This window comes from Physeter macrocephalus, chromosome 19 (assembly GCF_002837175.3).
Source record: "Physeter macrocephalus isolate SW-GA chromosome 19, ASM283717v5, whole genome shotgun sequence".
Classification (NCBI taxonomy): Eukaryota; Metazoa; Chordata; class Mammalia; order Artiodactyla; family Physeteridae; genus Physeter; species Physeter macrocephalus.
The window spans coordinates 20,356,336-20,362,113 of record NC_041232.1 but is presented as its reverse complement, the minus strand read 5'-3'; positions in this window follow the sequence as shown (position 1 = coordinate 20,362,113).

The window sequence follows — 5,778 nt, the reverse complement described above, 5'->3', positions numbered from 1 at the left end:
GCAACTGGGCCCGTGAGCCACAACTACTGAGCCTGCGCGTCTGGAGCCTGTGCTCCGCAACAAGAGAGGCCGCGACAGTGAGAGGCCCGCGCACCGCGATGAAGAGTGGCCCCCGCTCTCCGTAACTAGAGAAAGCCCTCGCACAGAAACGAAGACCCAACACAGCAAAAATAAATAAATTAATTAATAAACTCCTACCCCCAACATCTTCTAAAAAAATAAAATAAAATAAAATTTAAAAATTACCTAATACATATACACGACTTAAAAAAATTCAACAGTATTGCTGCTTCATAAACCATTCTGAACTTAGTGGTGGAAAACCACTATGATCTATTATGATGATCTCCCATGGTTCTGGGGTGAGCGGGCTCAGCCAGGTGGTCTCTGCAGGGATCTCTCATGTGCTTGGGGTCAGAAATGGCTGGAGGAGTCAGGGAGGCTTCCTCCCTCACTCGTGTGGCATCAGGAGCTGGTTTTGGCTGGGACCTCAGTGGGGGTTCTTGCCAGAACTCTACACAGAGCAACTTCATGTGGTCAGGGGTTCCTCCCAGCATGGCGGCTGGGTTCCAAGAGCCAGCAGCCCTTGAGAGCCAGGTGAACACTGCATCACTTCTGCCACCTTCTATGCATTAGAAGCAAGTACAGCTAGAAGATACAACGTCAGGGTCATGTTATTAAAAAGGAACCTGGCTGTCCTCCACTCACTTTCTGTCTGCCCTTGGGCTTGAATGGGGACAGGCTGCCAGTGAGCCAGCTCTGACCCTCGCAGGCGGGGTAAGTGTATGGCAGAGCAGCGAGACAGCTGCCTAAACATTCAAGGGGAAGAGAATTAGTTTCTACCTTTTTGTTCTGGTTTTTGCTTTCTTTCCCCATCCCCGCCCCCCGCAATGTGGTTAAAAAACACGTAACATATAATGTACCATCTTAACCATTTTTAAGTATGCAGTTCAGTAGTGTTAACTATATGCACATCGTTGTACAGCAGATGTCCAGGACTTCTGCATCTTGCAAAACTAAAAGTCACTGAATAACAACTTCCCACCCCACTCCACCCAGCCTCTGGCAACCAGAATTCTACTTTCTGTCTCTGTGAGTTTGACTACACTCTGGGTACCTCATATAAGTGAGATCATCCAGTATTTGTCTTTTTTGCGACTGGCTTATTTCACTAAGCATAATCTCGTCAAGGTTCATCCATGTTGTACCATGTGACCAGATTTCCTTCCTAATTTTTAAGGCTGAATAATATTCCATTGTATGTGTATACTACATTTTGTTTATCCATCCATCAGGACTCTTGGGTTGCTTCGACCTCTTGGCCGTCATAAATAATGCTGCTATTTGCGTGGATGTGCAAATATCTCTTTGAGATCCTGCTCTGAATTCTTTTGGGTATATACTCAGAGATGGAATTGGTAGATCATATGGTAGCTCTATTTTAATTTTCTGAGGAATTGCCACACTGTTTTCCATAACGGCTGCACCATTTACATTCCCACCAACAGTGCGCAAAGGTTCCAATTTCTTCACATCCTTCCCAACACTTGTCATTTTCTGTTTTGTTTGTTTGTTTGTTCATTTTGTTTTGATAGTGGCCATCCTAATGTGTGTAAGGTGATATCTCACTGTGGTTTCGATTTGCATTTCTCTGATGATCAGTGATGTTGAGAATCTTTTCATATGCTGGTTGGCTATTTGTATAACATCTTTGTAGAAATTTCTATTCACGTTCTTTGTCCATTTTTAAATTGGGTTATTTGATTTTGGCGTTGTGGAGTTGCAAGAGCTCTTTATATATTCTGGATTAACCCCTTAGTAGATATATGATTTGCAAATATTTTCTGCCATTCTGTGGGTTGCCTTTTCGCTCTGTTGACTGTGTCCTTTGGTGCATAACAGGCTCCACCTTTTCATGGATAAATGTCAAAGAATTCACAGGCATGTTTTAAAGCTACCACAAGCATGAAAGGGTTTTTTGGGGGAAAAAATGTCTCCCTCTGCTCTGACTGCCTTCCGCAGAGATAACCTCTGTTACTGGTTTCTTGTGCAGCTTTCCAGAGGTTTTCTTTTTTTTTTTCTTTTTCTTTCTTTTTTTTTTTTTTTTTTTTGCGGTACGCGGGCCTCTCACCGTTGTGGCCTCTCCCGTTGCGGAGCACAGGCTCCGGACGCGCAGGCTCAGCGGCCATGGCTCACCGGCCCAGCCGCTCCGCGGCATGTGGGATCTTCACACGAACCCGCGTCCCCTGCATCGGCAGGCAGACTCTCATCCACTGAGCCACCAGGGAAGCCCCAGAGGTTTTCTTTGAGGCTTTGTGATGTAAAGTTTCCATAGAAGTTGTGCAGTTTGTATTTATGCAAAATGAACTATGAAGTGGACCTTGGATCCTCTGGAACAGGTCTCTCGGGACCTCATAACCCTCATTTGTAACATAGGACAGTTGGAGTGGGTGATTTGCAAAGACCCTACATCCTGGATGAACACGGGCCGCGTGCTGGAAAAGAGCACTTTCCCACGTGCTCCTGGAGCCTCCTTTCACTCGGTTTATGGAGGTTTGCTCTTGCCTTGGAAGGTGATGTCTTAAAGGAGAAAGCATTTGCTCTGAGCAGAGTCTGAGTTGCTCTTTCACGGGAATCTAAGAGTTTGTGTTTCGTTTCACTTAAATAAGAACACATTCCCTCTTGTCAGTTCTGTGCTGGGCAAAACTCTAGTTTCAGTTCTTACTTATCAGAAATTGCAAAGGATGTGAAACGTGGCACAGGAAGAAACAAATCTGCTGCCTTGGCCTAAGATTGTTCTCCAATCTGAGATTCGTAGTGTTGAATGAAAAAGGTTCTCAGACTCCAGTGAGTGTCATGATAGGCTGGATTGTGGATTAACAATGTGCAGAATTCCTGGAGTTTTAATCCATACCTGCTGAATCAACCTTTGGACTTGGCTGTCAATATACAACTTGACTTATCATGGAAGAAAAGATCCAATTTACAATAGCAACCATAATGAAATATTTAGCAGCAAACTTCTCAAGAAATGTGGAGGATATAAATATAAAAGGTGTTAAAATTCTACTATTAAATATAAAAGGAAGCTTGGATGAGTGGCAAGATGATCTTTGTTCTTAGAGAAGAAGAATCCATTTTGGAATGATGTCAGAGTTCCCTAAATAGAGCCAGAAGTCAGTGCAATCCCAGTTAAATAACCAACAGGAAATTATGGGGGACTTTGAGAAAATGGTGCTGAAGTACACAGAAAAAAATGAATACATGAGAATTGTCAGGAAAATTCTGGAAATGGAGACTAGAGAGGGGAGATTAGCTTTACCAAATATTATAATGAATTATAAAGGTGGGGTATTACCTACAGTTGGCCCTAGAGAAGGAATGGCTGGATTGAGCATTGTCATAAGAGAAAAATCCAGAGAGAGATGAAAGTATATAAAGAAACTGGCTTGTTAAAGATGGTGACTCCATTCAATGGAGAAAGGACTTGTAATACATTGGATTGGCATAACTGGATTCCTTTCTTACTCCATAGCTGAAAACAAATTAATTCCAAATAGAGCAGAGATACAAAAATAGAAACACCTACAAATCACTGGAAGAGAATGCAGATTTTTAAAAAATTCTTGGTTTGGGAGACTTTTCTGAACATTACACAAAACTAAGAATTCGTAGAAAAAGTAAATCTGATCATGAGAAAATAAAATTTCATCTTTTGCAAAATATTGAAGGCAAAGCTGACTTGGAAAATATATTTGTAACTCTGATGTTAGGCAAAGAATTGGTGTCCTTCATATACAAAGAGCGAGTGCTAACAAACAAGCCAGTAGAAGAAATGATCACAGGAGGTCAACGTGAAGTTCACACATGGCTGATAACTATATGAAAAAATGTTCGGCCTCATTTATAATGAAAAGAAGTGCAGAGCCAAGCAATTAGTAATTTTTCACCTCTCCAGTGTGCGAAAATGAAGTTTGATAATACCCAACTGTTGAGGATACAGAAAAGGTTCTTGTGTATACTGTCACTGGGAGTATAAATGGTGATACTCTTTTTGGAGACTGGCTTGGAAAAGCTTTTCAAAATGAAAAAGGTGCATACTTTGGATCCAGCGGGCTCAGGGCTGGGTGTTCAATCCCATGGAAAGGCGGGTGGCACTGGTGGTGGTTGCCCCGCCAGGATCTTTCTCCTCCTTCCTCCTCTGGGGCAGAACCCCCTCCTCTACAACGCATGTGTCCTGTGTGAATGCTGATGGGCCCACCCAGCAAGATGTAGACAGGGCCTCCAACAAGCCCCTAAAATAAGACTTTCTGGTAACTTTTAAACAGAGGCTGAAGTCAAAAGGACGGGGAAGCCACAGCTGGTCGGAGAGTCTTTCCAGGCAGCGGGAACGGCATGTGCAAAGGCTCGTGGCTGGAAGGAGCAGCCGTAGGGGTGTGGGTTTCTGGGTCATATCACTTTGAGGGCTCTGGGTGGTAAGTAAGGAAAAATCCAAACAAAAGCGACTCGAGGGGGCTTCCCTAGTGGCGCAGTGGTTGAGAGTCCGCCTGCCGATGCAGGGGACACGGGTTCGTGCCCCGGTCCGGGAAGATCCCACATGCCGCGGAGCGGCTGGACCCATGAGCCATGGCCTCTGAGCCTGCGTGTCCGGAGCCTGTGCTCTGCAACGGGAGAGGCCACAGCAGTGAGAGGCCCGCATACCACAAAAAAAAAAAAAAAAAAAAAAGTTTATTTATGTATTTATTTTTGGCTGAGTTGGGTTTTTGTTGCTGCGCACGGGCTTTTCTCTACCGTTGCGGCGAACAGGGGCTACTCTTCCTTGCGGTGAAAAAAAAAGGCGACTCGAGGGATTTCCCTGGTGGCACAGTGGTTAAGAATCTGCCTGCCAATGCGGGGGACACGGGTTCGAGCCCTGGCCCGGGAAGATCCCACATGCTGCGGAGCAGCTAAGCCCGTGCACCACAACTGCTGAGCAACCCCCGCTCGCCACAACTGGAGAAAGCCCACACACAGCAACGAAGACCCAATGCAGCCAAAAATAAATAAATAAAAATAAATTAAAAAAAAAAAAAAAAAGAAGCGACTCGAACAATCGAGACCTTTGTTACGTAGCATAACAAGACGCCAGAAATGGGGCTGCTCCAGTAGGAGTTAATTTAGTACCTGAACATCACCACAAGGACCCAGATTCTGGCTTTTCCTGTTGGCTGTCAGAGCACAGAATTGAATGAACTGTAATCCGTGGTTCGCACCACAATCTCATCATCTGGTCCATTCAAGTCCTGCTTATGTTCTTTTTAACAGTTAATTGGATTCCATCTATATGAACTGTGTGAATAAGCAAATTCACAGAAACAGAAAGCAGATTAGTGGTTGTCAGGGGCTGGGGGAGGGGGAGCAGGGAGTGACTTTTTTAAAGGGTATGGGGTTTCTTTTGCGGGAGATAAAAATGTTCTGGAATTAGATGGTGGTGAGAGTTGTACAACATTATGAACGTACTAAAACCCATGGAATCGTATGCCTTCAAAGGCTGAACTTTATGGTGTGTGACTCAATAAAATTGTTTTTTTAAAGAGGAAGTTAAGGGACTTCCCTGGCGGTCCAGTGGTTAAGACTCTGCCCTTCTACTGCAGGGGGCCCGGGTTCGATCCCTGGCCGGGGAACTAAGACCTTGCATACCATGTGATGCGGCCAAAAAGGGGGCAGGGGAATAAAAGTTAATTGGTTATTTTTTTTTAACGAAAAAATAAATTGGGGGCCACACCGCACAGCATGCGG